The sequence below is a fragment of the Pleurodeles waltl genome, chromosome 5, assembly GCF_031143425.1.
Source record: "Pleurodeles waltl isolate 20211129_DDA chromosome 5, aPleWal1.hap1.20221129, whole genome shotgun sequence".
Taxonomy (NCBI): Eukaryota; Metazoa; Chordata; class Amphibia; order Caudata; family Salamandridae; genus Pleurodeles; species Pleurodeles waltl.
This window is the reverse complement of record NC_090444.1, coordinates 1487510266-1487532061: the sequence shown is the minus strand read 5'-3', so window position 1 is coordinate 1487532061 and position 21796 is coordinate 1487510266. Positions and strand designations below refer to the sequence as shown.

Genomic DNA, 21796 nt, shown 5'->3' with positions numbered 1-21796 from the left:
GCAATTTTAAATTGCCATTTCGACCTGGCAAAATAAACCTTTTACCAAGCCCATATCTTCCTTTTTAATAAATATAAGTCACTCCTACAGTAGGCCTTAAGCAGCCCATAGGGTAGGGTGCAGTGTACTTAAAAAGTTGGATGTGCACTTTGAACATTTACATGTCCTGGTATTGAAAAACTCAAATTCATTTTTCACTACTGAAAGGCCTACCTTTCTAAAAGGATAACATTGGGTTACCTTATTACATTTAATAAATGATCATTTTCATTGGGAGCAGGTCGGAAATTCAAGCTTGGTGTCTAAAGAATTGTAAAGTAAAAACCCTCTTCAACGGTGAAGCTGGATTTTAAGTCACAGTTCCGAAAATGCAACAGTCAGAAAAAGTTAGCATTTTCGTGTCCCAACTATTTGGTGCCTGCAGCCTGTTCCTGAGTCACATGACTAGGTGTAGCTGGTAGTCTGTCTTTGTGAATTGCTCCCAGACACAGTGAGACAAAGGGGGAATAGGTGTTGGCAAGATGGGCCAACTCTGACTTGATGGGAGGGGTGTCAACTGACACACTCACACATTACAGTGGCTCTGCCTGAGCCTACTCACAAAGTAGTTTGACATTAGTCTTTGTGCCCCAAGACAAGCTGCACCAAGGACAGGGAGGCAGGAAATCCCAAACACTTCTGTGGGTGGAACCCTCCAGAACTTTACCCTACTTCAAAGCTGGCACCATGTATAAATGTTGAACCCTCGGAACAAACTATTCAGTATACCTCTGGACCTGTAAAAGACTTACAATGGCTGTTGTGCTACTCTTCTGTAAGAAGGTCTGCTACCTAGCTGCCTAAGTGAAAAGGACTGGACCTACATCTTGAACCCAGGACCACCAAAGTGAGTCCAAGGGCTACTTGGCTGGCCTTCTGATTAAAGCCTCAGGGACAGAAAAGGCTTCAATCACCTTGAACCCAACACCTAGACTCTTATCTGCTGTGAGTCTTGCCCCCAAGTGGTGCCACCCCAGTCATGGATCCTTGGAAGTTGGCCAGAAGGTTCTTAGCCAGCCCAGCTGTGGTCTTGTGGGGAAAGCAGACACAGCGCAAAGCACTGTCACACAGCCCTGCATCAGAGCCGCCACTGCATGATGCATCCTCGATGTAGGACTTCACATCACATTTTGCAACTCCCCAGAACCGATGCTGCGTGAAGCATGCTCGATGCAGGACGTTGCAATGCCTCGCAACCTGGATTTAAGGTACTTTGTTCAGCGGGGCTAACCTAGTCCGTATATCTGGCTTAGGCTACATTGCACTCGGCCTAAACATGTGAATTTGTCCCTGTACAGCGTGACCAGATAACCATATTTGGCACTGTGTTTTTAGACACTAATTTGACTTAGATTTTTAAAATTGCATATCTCTGGTTTTACCAAATGGATTTTTTATTGTTTTGGTGCCAAATCATGTATTAAAGTTTACCCTATTTTTCTAAATTGATGTGGCATTTTGTTGTGTTATGTTTCCACTTTATTAGTGTTTGAAGTTCTGCATAAATACCTTACACATTGCCTCTAAGTTAAGCAGGACTGGTTCGTGCCAAGCTACCAGAAGACTAAGCACAGGTTAATTTGGGTTTTGCTTGTGACTTCACCCTGACAAAAATTGTGGTTGCTGCTTGAGAAGGGTTTCACCTGCAACAATTAACCCAGTGTCCTACATTACACTGACCTTATTTGTGACGTGATCAACAAGGCCATCTGCAGTGTATTAAGACGGGAAATAGGGCTTGGCTTGAAGGGTTAAAGTGATTACAACTAAATATTGTACAATAAATATTTTTTGTATTGGGCACTGGGAATAATTCCCTAATGGTGATATTAGATCAATTTTTATATCAAATGTATTCGTTTTTTTAAGATTTCGTTTTCTAATTATGTATCATAAGCAACTACAGTGTGGCATTGACTCAGTGTTTTACTAAATTAGATTATGTTGTTTTCAAACAAAAGTTTTTCATTAGGAAAGTCACAAACTCCACTGTGTGTTATATCTCCAGGTAAAATAGGAGTTAATAAATTGGTCTTCCTAAACAGAGTAGAGATTTTGTGTGATCTGCACACTGTGACCTACTCACAAAACTTTATCTAGGCGTAAGTCATACTAGGGCATAATAGATAAATGTATATATAAAACACGAAAATTAAAGAAATACATGTGTGCGCGTACACACGCGGAAAGAATGCAAGTAATACACCTACTACTTGAAATATATTCCAACTGCAAAAGTGAGCATCCTTCCAAACGTACCAGAGAGAGACACACTGAAATGTAGCGCAAGGCAAACTCGGATAAAACTGAAACTGTAGCTTGAGTTTGGCCACTGATAAACCTCTTGACTTGCACTTCGCAGTTTTTGATAAGCACCAAGCAAACACCTACATGGACGTGAGGTAAATGACGCCAAACCTGTGAGGAACTGTAGCGTCCAATCCACTCTTGGCAGAATGTGTGCAGAAATGGATTTAACGTGTTCGAAATATTTTACAAATGGATGGAAAGTATAGGAATAAAACAAAGAAAAAGTTAGTATTTCACAAACCCTAATCATATGTAATGTAGTGTTGTTACTGTTACACACAATTACAGGTAGACTTCGGAAAAACCAGGGTCGAACTAGCATATAGGGCAAGCAGGCAACGCCCAATGGGCAGTTCTGATAGGCTAGTGTGTGGGCCCTTTTTTGGCTATTTGTGGGTTTGTTCGTGGTCTACTGGGCCAGCTTTCACTGTTGATTCCCTGATATTTACACATTTACTGCAGCAAACACATTGCATGCAATCTTCCATACCTTGCACAACTTATACAGCGTGTCTTTACTAGTTCAAAACTGCCCGACTAGTAAACATGGGGCCTTCTCATTCTCTAATGGGGCTACTTTTATTTTAGGTGCCTTGGCGGGTGTTCTGTCTCAGTCCGAACCTGACCATACCTTCACCTACGCACATTACAATGCATACGTCCCGAGGGAGTGAATGTGGATATCCTAGAAGGTATAAACTATGTAACTTGCAATGCAGGAACATAACAAAATATTTAGGTGTATGACTTTGCACGTCCACCACACTGCGCCTAAATGGGTGAGCATGCCAGGCCTCTACAAGCAATAGCCTTGCATAACTATATTTAAATATTAAGCAACACAGCAAAGGGTGGAGCTTTACATTTTGAAACAGCCTACCCTGCCAAGAACCTTCTTGGAATTTGCAAAATGTTATGTGTCTGGCATTTTGTGTGACAGGTTTCATTTTGCCAATACAATCAATTAAAATGCGTAGCTCCTAAAAAAAATCCTTTTTTGGACCTCATCCCAGCGAAGGCGTCTGTTCAAAAGAAACAGCCAAGTTGCGAGATTAGCTCATTTTTGTCAGAGTTTTGATCCGAACACAAAGGGCCTGATTCTAACTTTGGAGGACGGTGTTAAACCGTCCCAAAAGTGGCGGATATACCACCTACCGTATTACGAGTCCATTATATCCTATGGAACTCGTAATACGGTAGGTGGTATATCCGCCACTTTTGGGACGGTTTAACACCGTCCTCCAAAGTTAGAATCAGGCCCATAGTGTGCTCCGGCTCAAAATAGATGTATGGGGATTCTTGATTTCAAATTGTGCATTTTACAGCACGTGTTACCTAAATAGTGTCATGACTCTAGCTGGCAGGGAAAATATGGGAGGGATGCATCGCTGCGGTAGAGGAGCCACTATTACCTTTATTTAGAGGTGCTCAGGGTTCAACTCAATCCTTAGCCATATTCACTTGTTTAAAGATTTCATGAAGCAAAATAATAGAGTATAATTTTCCCTAAAATATGATTTCGTGTTTTTAAAGAAACTTACTAAACTTGCATGTAAAAGGTAGGAAATATAAACCCTTCTCGCACTAGAAGTGTTTTTTAATTCGGCGAAATAATCATTCCAGGGGCCCCATATACTCTGGCACTTTGCCGAGCACCCCCTTGCCTAATAGATTGCCTTTCTCAATTGGTTGTATAGTTCGATCTCCTCACCCAGTCTTCCGCCAGTATCGAGCAATATCGGTTATGATTATGAGAAAACTTAGGCTGACTAGGGTCATTGTGTGCCGCATGAACCGCCTCAGCCCTTGAAAAGCCCCAGTTTAGGAGTAAGATCAATAGGGTGGCCCACAACTCGTTGAGGATGGATGCAATCTTCTGCCAGTATTAATGAGTTGTTGGGAAGCTTCATACCATATGAAAGAAATCCCCTCTGGTGGATCGGCATCTTTGACAGTTTGGGGAGCCTGTCCTATCATCATCCTCCACAACTACTCTGGACTCTATTATACCTTATGAAGATACTTGAATTGATTTAATTGGAGGCAGGTGGGGAGGGCCTGTTCAGGAGGTGCCATCTTGGCCTCTCCATACTCCTTATCCTCTAACATATTCAAGTCAGGTCCCTACTGGATCCTTAGAGAGTGTGGGGAGTTAACCACCAGGGAGTGCTATAATCATGAGTTGCATGCACACCCAATGGTTTCAGCACTATTTTTGCCCTTCAGGGGTTGAAGTCGGCTAATGCTGTCAAGTTCACTTGCTGTTGTTCTAGGGAATGTTTTAGCTGAAGTATCTGGAAAACTGGGATTTATAAAACTTGCATTCCTTTGACATACTCCTAGAGCAGTGGTTCCCAACCTTTTGACTTCTATGGACCCCCACTTTATCATTACTGGAACCACGGGGACCATACCTAATCATTATTGGAATCTGGGGACTCCTCCACTGAGTCATTACTGAAAAATATAGACCTAATCTGTTAATATTATTTAATTTCCTAAGCAGTCATGAACCCCCTGAGGAGGCTTTGCGGACCCCGAGGGGTCCCCAGACGACAGGTTGGGAACCACTGTCCTAGAGGATTGCCTGTGGCCCCCTCTCCAAAACATCACCCAAATTCAAAGTCCTAAAGGGATCCCACATTCTAAAGCCCTGCAGTTTTGCAGTGTGAGCCAGCCAGCTGCCTTGCCGCAAAGGCAGCTTTCCTGTCAGATAAGCTTTCAGTAACTACAATAAATGCCTTGTGCCAGTTGGCGAAAGCTAATCGATTCATTGGGGGGGGGGGACAGAGGTAGGCAATAGGGTGCTGTGCATGAGGTCAAGGAGGGTGAACCAATTCTAAATGTATGACTGTCATTTCTAGGACGAAAAAGCCAGTCCTTTATGATGGTCAGATGTGGTGTCCAGTATTAAAACACGTCTGGTATACCCAATCAGCTGTTATGTGCAGACTGGACATAATTGCCCATCAAGACTCTAGGTTGTATAGGGACTGTACTGTTTCAAGGAACTAGTCAGGAATTTAAGAAAGCTAATTCTAGAGGACGAAAAGGAGCTTCGTAAGAGCATCCACTTTAATCAGCACAACTCCTTTCATGATAAAGTCCCACTGGCCCTTCTGAAGGACTTCTATAAGCAACATTTTCAGAATAGTTCAGGGTGAAGCGTGACATAAATCCCAAGGTATTTAAAGCCCTGAATTTGAACACACAACTTAGTTGCCTCTTAGTTGTCAATTTAACACCCTGTATTGTTGAGACTTATCCCAGTTCCCAACCAGAACAGAAACCTCTCCATAGTGATCTAGTATTTCAATCAACCTGTGACCGGTCCATCTCAGATATGGGAGAAACAACATCATATCAATGGAATAAAGAGACATCAAACCCTCAATGTCTGCTTTTAACTAAAGCCCCAGACCAGGGCATCCCTCTTTATCCAGGCCACATTTTGGTTCAGTTGTGTGATGGAATAGTAAGGGTGAAAGTGGGCAATCTTGTCTGGTGCCCCGTTTGATCAGTAATGGGTTAGACAGTCTGCCATTTATTTAGACTCAGGCCCATCATTCCCTACACCGAATTTTCACCCAAGCCAGGAATCATGGAGCAAAATTAATTTTCTCTACAGAAAGGGAAAAGTTTCTTTGAACTCCACAAGGACCAGCACACGGTGTCTGGTGAAGTCATGTGTTCAGAAAAGATCATATGTACCTGTTAAACATGTGCAACCGATGGAGGAGTAATTAAGTGTATATTTTCTAGAAAGCTCCAAGGGGATGATTGGTCACAGCGACCAATGTCTTAGTGATGATAGGGCACCAGGGAATTCTACCAGCCAATGAAGGAAGAATTGGAGTGGTTTGCTGGTTTAATGGAAGACCTGCTACTGGTTTCATTTCATCGAGACAAAGAGTTACATGCGAAAGATTAACTTTTAACTCTACCCGAGAATGCTTAACTCCTGTGGTATTGATAACATGAGCAAGTCAGTTTGAGTTCTCTCTCACCTACCGAACCACATTAATATTTTTGTGTCCATCAAAGAAAGCTGGTGGACAACTTCCAAGGCAGTGCTAAAATATATTACACAGACATAGCAGTGGCAGTAAAAGCTACCCTCCAGTTTATCTTTTAAGTGGATGCTTGGAAGTCAAGGGGACTGATGCACAACCTTAAGATCTCTACGTGCTGTGGATAGGGGGTGGAAAGGGGGGTGAGAGGGCTTCTCTAACTAAAGGTACAATCACCAGGAATGTGTCTGGCCAATAGCACCAAATGTCTTAACCTCCATTTTGAGAGAATCTCTAGGATGTCATCACGAACATCAAACCTCCTATTTTACTGACGGAAAGCAAATTATTATAAAGCACTAAACATAACTAAACAATGGTAAAATGGAATTAGTAAAACTCAGCACTAAGGGACGGATAACGAGATGAAACGTCCTGAATAAGAGTAAATGTCTGAATAACTACTATTAGGCCTACACATGGCGGAAAATCCTTAATTGTGTGTAACTGATATTCATGCCTATTGTGACTTTCCTAGTGCATTTCTAGACTTAAGTATGCTCAGTATCTGCCTAAGGGAGAACCTACACGTGTAAAGATAGCTAATTTGGGAAATTCAAGTAGAAACGTTTTATTTATTTTTCACATGGAAAACATTTTCAATGTAAAGATTTCCCCTCACAGACATCCACTGGAGAATGTGAACTTTTCAGAGAACTTGGTTACAGCTTCTGCACTACTTACATTTGTTCTTTAAGTGTAAGCTTAGAAGTGCACATACTATGATCTCTTAATTGAGATAAACCTTTTCCCAGACACTCACCTGGTACACCCAGAAGGTGTCTCAAGAGTGAAAAATCTGAGCAATGAACCTCAGCTTTCATAAGAGTCAACCCCAGATGGAAAAAAAAAAAATCCTCCCTTTGTGATCAAGGAATGGATTTTGTGTATGGAATGTTACACTTGTTGCCGTTTAGGATAAAGTTCTGTGACTATAGTATGGGGGAGAGAACATCTTCTCTCTCACTAATATGGAGAGAGGACAACTGAACCAGATCAGCTGGTCCCCTCATATTTACTGTAATTGTCCAAATCCATTATTTGGCATTTGAATAAAATATGCTCTTTTCCTGATGACCCATGTACATAAGGATGGTTTCTCATGACACCACATGTCACATCCAATTGAAACTATCTTACCACTCACCCACAGTTATTCACAACGCTATGTTTTTTTAACTTTATTTGTTGCAAGGCTTCATGGCACCATCAGTAAATAAATAACTAAAACAACTACAAATAAGGACCAATGAATACAAGAGTAAAATAGCAAATAAATATAATGATTTAAAAATAATGTTAACTGTAGCTGGTGTTACTCCGACTGCAAAGCTAGAGAAGTATATCTTCAGCCACAGAGAATAGTTTGTCAATCAAAGAACGTGTTGGAGATCTGTGCTAATATAAAATATATTTATGGGCTAAGCATACAGAAAATTAGGAATAAGCCATGTAAGCTTCTTTTATCAGAAATCCTGTGAGTTGGGATAGATGGTCTTACGGGCAACATAGCTTTAAACCGAGTCTTTTTTAATGGGGAGCTCGGGCATGATTTAGTCTCAGCAGATGTGACCACTAATCAATCTGCCAATAGCATTCTGTATGAGCTGAACAAAATGCATTTGTTTTACTGGGGAGCTAGGCTAATAGTGCAATGGTAATCCCGTTGCAACTGTATGGGAGCATTTTTCACTGTTAACTGAGATTGCGGATCAATGAAATATAAAACCAATACCTTTTTCAAGATCTTTGACAATAGAAAGCAACATCAATTAGCTACCCACAGACATTTTCTACACAGCTGCCTCATAGCTGTCTCACAGCCTCTGCAAACACCATTCATCTTCAGCCATTTGGCGAGAGACACTTGCAGCATCTCTCCTCCAGGCATTCACACCACCACTCACCAGAGTGAACCAACACCCACACGTGCAGTGTCACGATCTCAAACACACACACACACAAACACAAACAGGGCTGGCTTTAGGGCGGTTCGATTGGTGCGGCTGCACTGGGCACTAACCTGGGGAGAAGGTGCTGACCTCAGGGGGGCTCCGTGTTTAGCAATAAATTACAATTTAAAAAGAGCTGCTGCAGAGTTCCTTCTGCATGCAGCTTTCAGGCAGCAATGGCAATGTCAAGAGAACTCTCGTGATTAGTGTTCTTGCTAGAGAGATTGATCACAGTTTTGCCTAGTGGCATTTTTGACTCTTAATAAAGTAGTGCAGAGGGTGAATAAGCCTTCTGCAAAGAACACATACCATGCAGATCTGTATTTTATGTGGATAGCTGAGTGGATTACTGCTTTTGCCACAGAGATTATTTTGTGCTCACAGTGCATAAGATACAACCCTAATACAGAACAGTAAGTGTTACAAACTGTTATCAAAGAGCTGCATGCAAACTGCATAACATAGGCTAGGACCATATTTTTTCCTCCAGTCTTTCATTCTCTATTTGTAATGTTGCTAAAAAGGTTTGTTTGGGTAGCTATTCATTCTTATTAATAAAGCCAACCTTTATCAGTGTTTTAAAACAAATGCAATGTATGTGTGAGAGGGGCTATGGAGAGATGAGGAGCACTTTAGCCTGTGGTAGGGGGGGATTTGAGGAGGAGGTCAAGGGGGGGCAAAAATAATTGTCACACTGGGTGCCAAAAGCCGGAACTACACACACACAAACCTGCATCTCAAACCCAAAAATAACCCAATGTCACTCAGCAGCATCAACACCTACCATTCAACTAACCCTACCATCTTCAAAAGGATCCCTACTCACTCTTAAACACACATACATCACCGTATACCAAAAAACATATTGAAATAGGGAAGCATGGTAAATATACCAAACATCAACATCACCTCCAAAATATGCCAACGATACTTCACTACACCATATCAGCACTTTGGAACAGCAACCACAACCTAATGATGATCACTTCATTACTGAAATCTGGTTTACTCCAGGCACCAATACCCTCTCAGTCAAGAGATTTTATATACAGTTATAGGCATAGAACTAACAACTTAGTCGATCAAAGGCTACAGTTTGTAGAGACTCTTTCCTGAGCAATTTATTCTTATAAATTGTTCATTTGTGTCCTCTAGTTAGGAATTGTAATATATCTTGCTTTATACTGAAAAAAAGAAATTCACTGAAATCACCAAATGTTAAAGGCATGTTATAGTTAGATGACAATGTCAGTTAAAACTTACCAAATTAAACTAACAAAACAACTGAAATTCACCAGTTCTAGTTATCTCAAGTAACTATAACTCATGCCCTCAAGTAACTCTAACTCGCACCCTGCCATGCAGTGTTGTCATCAATGATGTCATTTCAGATGTTGCAGTGATGTTATCAATGTTGTCATAGAACAAGTCATGAGTGATGAAATAGTGAAGTATTTTGCAGCGCATGGCGAGGATGTGAGTTATAGATACTTCAGGGCACAAATGTTTTTAAACTTACAGTAAGTTGTCCATTGTCATGCACGGCCTGTGCATTGGCCCTGTGCCCAGTCCCTAAGCACTGTGCATGGCTGATTATGCTCACTCAGATTAAAGAAGTTCTTCACTCCACGTCCTGATTTATCTCACCAGAGAGTAACTGGTCTTCAGAAACTCACTGTAGCTACTTATGGAGCCCAGAATCACAAACCTGCTACCGGACCTGCAAAACTCTACATCTGGGAAATCCACCTTATTTAGTCAAGCCACTATCATCAGCAGACTGAGTAGAGACTCGGCAACGGAAACCTCTGAAATTCAAAACATCACTCGCCCTGAAGAAATCCCTTACTGGTGCTGGAACTATCCTCCTCAGCTAAGACACAAGCTAACCTAAAATACGTCTTCCTTAATGTGAGATTCTTGTTCCTTACAGACCACGTTAATATTCATAGGTTCAAAAGTGCTACAAGCAAATGTAGGGCACAGGAAGAGTGAGGCCAGGGCCTACGGTTAACATATGGAAACAAACAGGCAAAATCCACCTGTCAGACATAGCACAGACGTTGCCTCACCGGCTTGTACTACCTGCGGAACCTAATTCCGGTTCCGATTTACCCTGGCACTGTGCTAACCCACTTCCGAAGCTGGGTGATAGCTTTACAAAAATGCTTTTAACAACTTTGGATTACTTTCCAATTGTTTCAATATACAATGGCATTTAACAATGAAGCTCACACATTTCTGCTTCAGTCATGATATGTTTTAGTCGTTCGTCTACTTCTAGCGGGGATGAGAGTCGCTGCACAAAATGGCAACTGGAAGCACATTTCTACGTTTATTTATGTGCATACTGCCTTTTTAAAACACACATGTGCAATCAGGACATGTCCGAGAACATCCACGTGCAATAGCATGAAACATTGAAAACTAGAACGTACTTGCTTATTAAGGAACACTATAATACAATTTACACATAATCAAATACTAAACATTTCACGAGTTCTTTTTCTCACAATATCAGTTTCAAACTTTCTACGTGCAGTCAATATACAGCTCAGCAGCATCCTCTAGTGTTTTGTTCAAAAACAACAACCACGCTACTCAGGTTTGTCACACAAAGGGTTTAAATCTTAAACATTGTTTAATTGGCATTAAAGTATTATGTTAATCAGAAAAAAATCCGACAAAGAACGGTTCTAAAGTTACTGTGAGAAAATATAATGTGCAAGAAACCTCAAACCTCACTTTCCAAGACAGTGTATTGAAATCCCTGCTTGGTGCGCCTTTATTACAGGTCTCAGTTATCAGTCAGCTTTCATACACCTCTTTGGGTAACAATGCATCACTTTGTTCAATGGGATCTGACTACTAAAAAGGTAAATGCAGAGCTGTGGAAACCTCTGAGGCAAAACCTTCACAGCTTTATGAATTTATTACTTATTTGTGAACACAAACGTGAAAGATTTGATGATTAAGCTTTTACCTTGATGTCCCCATCGCTACAGTGTATTTCAAACTTGGCACTGATTTCTTACAAGATCATATGTGTTATAGTTTGTCAAATAAAACTAAGCAAATGCTTTAACTACTTATGAAACAGACTGTGCTGCAATATATATTATTATTATATATATATAGTTATAGATATATGTGTGGGTGTGGGTCTGTGTGTGTAAAAACAATACCCTTTCAGGATTAGAGTGCCACATCAATTATGCAAAAAAAAAGAAAGCAGAGAACTCTGGGTAGTTCCTAAGTTTAGGTGGAGAGCACCTCCTATGTATTGCGTTCTACAACACCAGCGAAACTCTGAATCTGCTCACCTCAAATGTCTGTTTTTCTATCAAAGCTTTGAAGTTTAGGATTAGCACTGTGCTATCCATGCCAAGCTAGAAGGGGGAAGTCTTAAAGTCTTATACTATTTCTACAAGCATAGGATTAGCACACTGCCATCCATGCTGAGCTGTAAAACGAAAAACACATTTTATCACTCCACACACAGTATTACAGCTAAATAACATCCGCAATTGGATGGTTTACCACACACAGCCCCTCTGTGAGAGAACTAAAGCAGAGTGAAGCGTTGTTTGAGCTTTCTCTCTCTCAGGATCCCATGGTAGTACCAAACACAATTTTAGATTTACGGTTGAAAGGTGTATACCACACTTCGTTTAAAAGTCACAACTCTGCCACATGCGCTCTGTGTTCTTACTGCTTACTCCTTCTGGTGAGACAGGTCTATGTTATGCTTAAAGGGATGTTGGAGAGTAAGCATATAACATTTAAAGATTCCTGGGCTCTTCTTACCTTTTTGCCTCCATTTCTCCTCTCTCACAAATGAGTGGCACTCATTAGCTCCTGAGCACCACTCAACAGCTCCTGCGTTCCACTCATTACAATCCAGCCTTGGCCAGATTCGGGCTCTTTACAGGTTTTGGAACCAGCTTCTGAATATGAAGCGTTCCATCACCATTGAGAATGAGCGTACGGCTATGTCCTCTACGGGAAAGAGCCAATCCAGTGCTTTATTTGCAAAACAGTAAGTGATGGGGCCAAAGTTTTGGTCAGAAGTCTGGGGCCTGCACTCACAATATCAGGGGTGTTGAATAAGAAACATCTAGTCTTGAATCAATCTCATGCTTCTTTCATCCACCAGAATTCACCACCTGCCATTTATCTCACTCTTCCTGGTTCTTTGTCATCCCTAAGTTCTACTTCTGTCACAGTTTTGTTGTTTTTTCTTCCTTTTTTCTTTCCCCCTTTTGTTGTTTTCTTTCTCTTGCTCTGGGTGAAAGGCTGTTGAGGATAAATAAGTGCTGAACCTCAAAAATGGCAATGGGCCCCACTCTCTGCAACCACTGGCTTAAATTAAGCACGGAGCAGGCCTGTGAAACTATGTCACAAGAACACATTTTATGAAACACACCAAATACCTACAAACACATTTAATTTCTAGCAATCTTGTAATTTAAGTAAGCAATTCTATAGAAGATCAGTTCACATTTAACAAAAATTGCATATAGAGAATTTGGATTTTGCATATGTGATGTAATTTAAAAAGGTCCTCCATACGCTATTGTTTAAAAACAAAGTATCACAATACCTGCCCTCACAGGAATTGTACATATCCTTTCCAAGGCCAGTGAGAGTTTGAAAGTGATATGAAATAATTGCTGAAGTCAAGGGAATGTCACGTCTTGTTAAGCTTTATCCCAAGATCTATTTGGAATCATGTTAAGATGCAGCACCAGAAGACAAAACACAATTGGATGCACAGCATTTTTTAAAATAATATACATCACAGGTGGGGGTCTGCACATAGGACATTCACTATTTAAACACTTCTTGTAGTTCCCTTTCAATCATGGACTAAAAGGTTATATGCTAGAATAAGTTACCTACAAAAATATAAATGGCATAATATAAACTGATGCTATATCATCAAGAATTTATATATATATATATATATATATATATATATATATATATATATATAAAACCTAATGGTAGTCGCCATTAGGTAGCTATAGTTACACCTAGTTTCTATTGAAAAAGCATTGACGCTGTTTGATGAATCTTCACTAAATTTTCCAACAAAATACAACACTCACTTCAGCATCTGTCTGGAAAGCCTCGGGTAATCCATCAGGCAGAGCCCGAGAAAAATGAGGGGGCCCAAAGCGCTTTTTCCCCATTCATTTTTCCATATGGATTTAGAACAGCAACAGCGCCCGAACCACTAGAAAGAATTACACCAAATCTGGCAGAAAGGTAGCTCTTGGTCCAGAAAGCAACCTTTTTGTTAATTGGAGTAGTCTGTTCAAAAGCTTTAGAGAAATTAAAGAAAATCCAAATTTGTATATATAGGGATGCAAAAGCTTTGCGAACCCTCCCAATCTCATGCTAAGATCTGTTTGACTGACAACACTTCAACAAGGAAGTGTTGGCAACCATGTTGGGATTCAGCTTCAGCCGAGTCCCAGAAAAAAAGTAAAAAAATAAGAAAAGAGGCTAAGGTAGTCACCCTGACCCTTCCAGCTCTGGTGAGGAACCCTCCCTAAGCTAAAAAGCATTTTTTTTTTACTTTCACTGCGATCAGCGGCAGATCCACAGATATGGCAAAATGTTTTTGTTTTTTTAATGAAGCACTGGCTTTCACACTTCTTTAATCTGAAGCCCCCGGGTGGGCCAAATCCTGGGGTCATTTTTAATTTAATGCAGGGGTGTGCACCCCCCACCGCAGCCTTGGGACCACCACCTCCCTGGGGCTTTACTGAACTATGGTGCAGGGATCCACGCAGGCCCCCAGCAGTCCCGGGGACCACCACCTCCACGGGTCTCTACTGAACTATGGTGTGGGAGAGTCAAGTGCCTCCCCACAGACCCAGGGACCACCACCTCCCCGGGGCTTTAGTGAACTATGGTGTGGGGGGGCGTATGACCCCCACAGCTCCAGGGACCACCACCTCCCGGGGACTATGATGAAAAGAATGAAGGGGGGTCCATTTTGGACCACCAAGCCCCAGGGACCACCTCCTCCACGAGGCTGTGTAACATTGGAGGGTGCCAATGATGGCCCTGGGAACCACCCCTGGAACACAGCTGTTTGCTTTTGCTTTGTGGGAGCTGACAGCCCCCACAAAGCATAAGCAAACAAAGTCTGCTTTCTGACAGCTGGAGGTCAGAAAGCAGAGTTTTCATCTGTCTTCCCTGCATTCAAATATGCATATGAAAACATTGCTCTCACAAGCAGGGAGCTGCTATAAAAAGCAGCTCCCTGCTCCTGGGAGCAGTGCCGGCTCATGCAGGACACAGGGAGCCAGCTAGGACCACAGGAGACCTCCTTTCACTCTCTCATTCTTTTCAATTCCACAATGGGATGGGAGACAGAGGGAGAGAGAAAGAGAGATTGTCACTGCATGATCTCTCCATGCAATGACTTCAAAGAGTTATACTAGCAACATGTTTGGTATGAAGGTTATAGTTACATTTGGATGCAGAGCAGAACAGAGTCACTGCTGGCCTAATGGTCAAGTTCTTGCACTGTCACTCAGCAGGTTGAAAGTTAAAATCTGAGTATCGATTAGCAGCGTGTTTGTTTATTTACTAGTGTTTTGACTGTTAAACCTTCCTAGTAATGGAACATTCACGTTTCTTTCCTCTCAGATGTGTGGTTTGCATGTCATAGATATGTCTGGAAACTGTGGATCAACGAGTCACCTGTGGCCTAATGTTTAAGGTCACAGACTGAACTCTTTTGGCCCTCTTCCCACTTCTGTTGCACAGGTGCGGAATCTGGGGATTCTTTTTGATCCTCATCTCTCCTTCTTGCAACAAGCTAATCATTTATTTCCTCTTGCACTTTCACCATCAAAATGGTTAGAAAAATCTTGCCTTTCATCCCCCAAGAAATGGAGAAAATTGTAGTCACTTCTCTGGTACATGCCAAGCTAGGCTACTGCAATGCCCTGTATGCAGGAGCACAGGAGAGGGTCTTAAACTGAAGAGACCTCAAAATGCTGCTATCCACCTACTAATGAACCTTAGAAATCTGACTCAGTCTCAAAGGCCAGAACAAATCTCTATTGGCTTCCGATCAAAAAAAGAGTGGCCTTCAAATCTTTGTGCACACAGCCTCCCTCCACAAAAAAAAAAAAAAAAAAAAACATTTTTGATGGCCAAGCCCTGGGGGATGGGGTCCCTAAGGCCAAGATCGGCCAGGGTGAGGGGCCATGTGGCTCTCCTCCCCCCAAAAACGACATATATTAATGCAGGCCCCAGGGAATGGTGTCCTTAAATCGGCCAGGGAAGGGGGTTGCATGGCCCCCCCTCTGCCCAGAAAATAAACTTTAGAATGCCAGGCCTCGGAGAATGGTTACCCCGGGACCAAAATTTGCCTGGGGAGGAGGACACGCGGACCTGCGGCCAACTCCCGCTGTGCAAGGATAAAGGCCTTTGCACAGTGTGGGGTTGGGTGGTTAGGGGGTTTGGACACAGGGTCTGGCCTATGCCAACCGCCTGAGCGCATGGCCAAAGGCTGTGTGCGGCATTGGTTGGAATAATGTATAGTAATGAAAATTACTCTACGTAAAAAAAAAACCATAGAAATTAATTGAAAAAAAAGGTTACAAGGATGTTATAGTTAGGAAATAGAAATTAAAAAAACATAGAAATTCACTTAAAAAACAAAAGTTACAGGGACGTTATATAGTTAGGCTCACATTTTAAATGTGCAAAACCATAGAAATTCACCTGTTACAATTAAAGGTATCTCAATATCTATAACTTGTCCCCAAAGGTAACTGTAACTCACGCCCTCACCATGCACTGCTAATTACCCCACAAATTACAGCAGTCATGACATCTTTGGTAACATCATTGATAATATCAATGTAATATTTGCAGCAAAAAAGTTTGACGAAACAACTGTGCATGGCGGGGGTGCAAGTTAAGTTATAGTTCCATTAGGGCACGAGCTATACTTACTTGAGATAACACCAACTCTAACAGGTGTATGGTATTGTTCGTTTAAAATGTGAGCCTAACTATAATGCCCCTGTAACCTTTGGTTTCTTGAGAAAGATATATATATATACATATATATGTGTGTGTATGTATATATATGTTCGATGGCATGTGTAGCTGCAGATACACATGCTGTGCACATCCCGCCATCTGGTGTTGGGCTCGGAGTGTTACAAGTTGTTTTTCTTCGAAGAAGTCTTTTCGAGTCACGAGACCGAGGGACTCCTCCCATTTCGACTCCATTGCGCATGGGCGTCGACTCCATCTTAGATTGTTTTGTTTCCGCCATCGGGTTCGGACGTGTTCCTTTTCGCTCCGTGTTTCGGGTAGGAAAGTTAGTTCGAATCTCGGAAAAAACTTTGGTATTGTTTGCGTTCGGTATCGGGTTAGTTACAACAGATCGACACTGAATTTAGAAGAGCTCCGGTGGCCCTTTGGGGTTTTTTCGATCCCCCGTCGGGGCCTGGTCGGCCCGGCCACGTGTGAATTCAAGACTGATGGAACGGACCCCATTCCGCTTCTGTCCAAAATGCCATAACAAGTATCCGTATATGGATCAGCATCTGGTCTGTAACTTGTGCTTGTCCCTAGAGCACAAGGAAGATACTTGTGAGGCCTGTCGAGCGTTTCGGTCCAGAAAGACGTTAAGAGACCGAAGAGCCAGAAGACTGCAGATGGCGTCGACGCCCACAGAACAAGAGCGTTTCGAGGCGGAAGAGGAAGCTTTCTCTATCCACAAATCGGACTCGGAAGAGCTCGAGGCCGAAGAAACGCCGAAAACCGTGAGTAAGACGTCGAAACATAAGACTCACGAGAAGTCAACAAAAGCCCAGGGGACGCCACCGCCAACAGGCCATGGCTTAACCCAAAAAAGCGGTGACCGAGCCAAGGCACCGAAAAAGGGCACGCTGGTGTCGAAGTCATCCGACTCCGGTCGAGATACCGCCACACAGCAATCTCGGACCCGAGACATCGGCTCAGAGAAATTTCGGCACCGTGACAGCGGCACCGAACAAATTCGGCACCGAGACACCACCACGCCGAAAATTACAAAGGTTTCTTCGGAGCCTAAAAAGACGTCTGAAAAAGCTTCGGTTCCGAAACATCCAGCCTCGGAGCCGAAAACAGGTTCCTATACAGAGGAACAAGGATCGGCCTCCCAAATGCAAAAACATAGATTTGGAGAGGAACTTCAAGCTGTAGAGCCAGACTATACTCAAAGGAGGCTCCACATTCATCAAGACACAGGGAAGATAACCACTCTTCCTCCAATTAAAATAAAAAGAAAACTTGCCTTTCAAGAAAAGGACAAGGAGCCACAGGCAAAGGTGGCAAAGAAAACAACTCCACCACCTTCTCCACCACCATCAGTGCACACATCACCAGTAGCAACTCCTCCACTGATGCAGGCCGTCCCCTCCTGAGGACAGTACATCTTACACACAGGTGACCGCAAGGGCAGCTGCTTTCCATAACGTCACCTTGCATTCCGAACCAATTGAGGATGACTTTTTGTTTAACACGCTAACCTCCACTCATAGCCAATACCAAAGACTACCTATGCTCCCAGGAATGCTAAAACATTCAAATCAAATCTTTCAGGATCCTGTTAAAGGCCGAGCCATAACTCCAAGGGTGGAGAAAAAGTACAAGCCACCGCCAACAGATCCTGTTTATATTACAACGCAGTTAACTCCAGACTCAGTAGTTGTCGGGGCAGCTCGTAAGAGAGCAAACTCTCATACCTCGGGGACGCACCACCTCCAGACAAAGAGAGTCGCAAATTTGATGCTGCGGGCAAAAGGGTTGCAGCACAAGCACAAACCAATGGCGCATTGCCAATTCACAAGCACTTTTGGCACGATATGACAGAGCTCACTGGGATGAGATGCAACATTTGATAGAACACTTACCCAAGGAGTTCCAAAAAAGAGCACAACAAGTGGTGGAAGAAGGACAAAGTATCTCTAATAATCAGATACGGTCTTCAATGGATGCAGCAGATACGGCTGCAAGGACAGTAAATACTGCAATAACAATAAGAAGGCACGCATGGCTCCGCACGTCAGATTTCAAGCCGGAAATTCAACAAGCTGTGCTAAATATGCCATTCAATGAACAGCAGTTGTTTGGGCCGGAAGTCGACACTGCTATTGAGAAACTCAAGAAAGACACTGATACGGCAAAAGCCATGGGCGCACTCTACTCTCAGCAGAGCAGAGGCACATTTCGCAAAACACCTTTTAGGGGAGGGTTTCGAGGACAACCTACAGAAACCACAACATCACAAACAAGGCCCACTTACCAAAGCCAATATCAGCGGGGAAGTTTTCGGGGGCAATATAGAGGGGGACAATTCCAAAGAAGTAGAGGAAACTTCCAAAGCCCCAAAAGTCCTCAAAATAAGCAGTGACTCACAAGTCACACATCCCCATCACATAACACCTGTGGGGGGAAGATTAAGCCAATTTTACAAACATTGGGAGGAGATAACAACAGATACTTGGGTACTAGCAATTATCCAGTATGGTTATTGCATAGAATTTCGCGAATTCCCTCCAACAGTCCCACCGAAAACACACAGTATGTCAAAACAACATATAAATCTTCTAGGATTAGAAGTTCAAGCATTGCTCCAAAAAGAGGCAATATAATTAGTACCAAAACAAGAACTAAACACAGGAGTTTACTCACTGTACTTTCTGATACCCCAAAAAGACAAAACTCTAAGACCTATACTAGATCTCAGAATATTAAATACATACATCAAATCAGACCACTTTCACATGGTTACATTACAAGAAGTAATCCCACTGCTCAAACAACAACACTACATGACAACACTGGATCTAAAGGATGCATATTTCCATATACCAATACATCCTTCACACAGAAAGTACCTAAGGTTTGTATTCCAAGGGATACATTACCAATTCAAAGTGTTGCCATTCGGAATAACAACTATGCCAAGAGTTTTTACAAAATGTCTAGCAGTAGTAGCTGCACATATCAGAAGGCAGCAAATACATGTGTTCCCGTACCTAGACGATTGGTTAATCAAAACCAACAAGCAAATACAGTGTTCACAACACACAAATTACGTCATAGAAACCCTACACAAACTAGGTTTCTCAATCAATTACTCAAAGTCCCACCTTCTGCCGTGTCAAACACAGCAATACCTAGGAGCAACAATCAACACAGTAAAAGGAATTGCCACTCCAAGTCCACAAAGAGTCCAAACATTCCACAATGTAATACACGCCATGTATCCAAACCAAAAGATACAGGTCAAATTAGTAATGAAACTCCTAGGCATGATGTCCTCATGCATAGCCATTGTCCTAAACGCAAGGATGCACATGCAGCCCTTACAACAGTGCCTAGCATCACAGTGGTCACAGGCACAGGGTCAACTTCTAGATCTGGTGTTGATAGACCGCCAAACATACATCTCGCTTCAATGGTGGAACAGTATAAATTTAAACCAAGGGCGGCCTTTTCAAGACCCAGTGCCACAATACGTAATAACGACAGATGCATCCATGACAGGGTGGGGAGCACACCTCAATCAGCACAGCATCCAAGGACAATGGGACATTCAGCAAAAACAGTTTCATATAAACATCTTAGAACTGTTAGCGGTGTTTCTAGCTCTGAAAGCATTTCAACCCATAATAACCCACAAATACACTCTTGTCAAAACAGACAACATGACAACAATGTATTACCTAAACAAACAGGGAGGAACACACTCGACACAGTTGTGTCTCCTAGCACAAAAAATATGGCATTGGGCGATTCACAACCACATTCGCCTAAAAGCACAATTTATTCCAGGGATTCAGAATCAGTTAGCAGACAATCTCTCTCGGGATCACCAACAGATCCACGAATGGGAAATTCACCCCCAAATACTGAACACTTACTTCAGAATGTGGGGAACGCCACAAATAGATCTATTTGCAACAAAAGAAAACTCAAAATGCCAAAACTTCGCATCCAGGTACCCACAACATCAGTCTCAGGGCAATGCACTATGGATGAACTGGTCAGGGATATTTGCGTACGCTTTTCCCCCTCTCCCACTTCTTCCATATCTAGTAAACAAGTTGAGTCAAAACAAACTCAAACTCATACTAATAGCACCAACATGGGCAAGGCAACCTTGGTACACAACACTACTAGACCTTTCAGTAGTACCTCATATCAAACTGCCAAACAGACCAGATCTGTTAACACAACACAAACAACAGATCAGACATCCAAATCCAGCATCGCTGAATCTAGCAATTTGGCTCCTGAAATCCTAGAATTCGGGCACTTAGACCTCACACAGGAATGTATGGAGGTCATAAAACAGGCTAGAAAACCTACCACTAGACACTGTTATGCAAATAAGTGGAAAAGATTTGTTTATTACTGCCATAATAATCAAATTCAACCTTTACACGCATCTGCAAAAGAGATAGTAGGATACTTACTACATTTGCAGAAATCTAAACTAGCTTTCTCTTCCATTAAAATACATCTTACGGCAATTTCAGCTTACCTGCAAATTACGCACTCAACTTCATTATTTAGGATACCAGTCATAAAAGCGTTTATGGAAGGCCTAAAGAGAATTATACCACCAAGAACACCACCAGTTCCTTCATGGAACCTCAACATTGTCTTAACACGACTCATGGGTCCACCTTTTGAGCCCATGCACTCTTGTGAAATGCAATACTTAACGTGGAAAGTTGCATTTTTAATTGCCATCACATCTCTAAGAAGAGTGAGTGAAATTCAAGCATTTACCATTCAAGAACCATTTATTCAAATACACAAAAATAAAGTTGTTCTACGGACCAATCCTAAATTTTTACCAAAAGTAATCTCACCGTTCCACTTGAATCAAACGGTAGAATTACCAGTGTTCTTCCCACAGCCAGATTCTGTAGCTGAAAGAGCACTACATACATTAGACATCAAAAGAGCACTAATGTACTACATTGACAGAACAAAACTAATTTGAAAGACAAAACAACTATTTATCGCCTTTCAAAAACCTCATACAGGAAATCCAATTTCAAAACAAGGCATTGCTAGATGGATAGTTAAGTGCATTCAAACCTGCTATCTTAAAGCTAAAAGAGAACTGCCTATTACACCAAAGGCACACTCAACCAGAAAGAAAGGTGCTACCATGACCTTTCTAGGAAATATTCCAATGAACGAAATATGTAAGGCAGCAACATGGTCTACGCCTCATACATTTACCAAGCACTACTGTGTAGATGTGTTAACTGCACAACAGGCAACAGTAGGTCAAGCTAGCTGTACTAAGAACATTATTTCAAACTACTTCAACTCCTACAGGCTGAACCACCGCTTTCGGGGAGATAACTGCTTACT

General features: G+C 42.1%; 1 protein-coding gene across 7 annotated transcripts in view; it reads right to left on the bottom strand.

Annotated features, from left to right (window-relative positions):
• DST (dystonin) overlaps nt 1–21796 on the bottom strand; it is a 1789835-nt gene that overhangs the window by 1015334 nt on the left and 752705 nt on the right. The window lies entirely within an intron of this gene.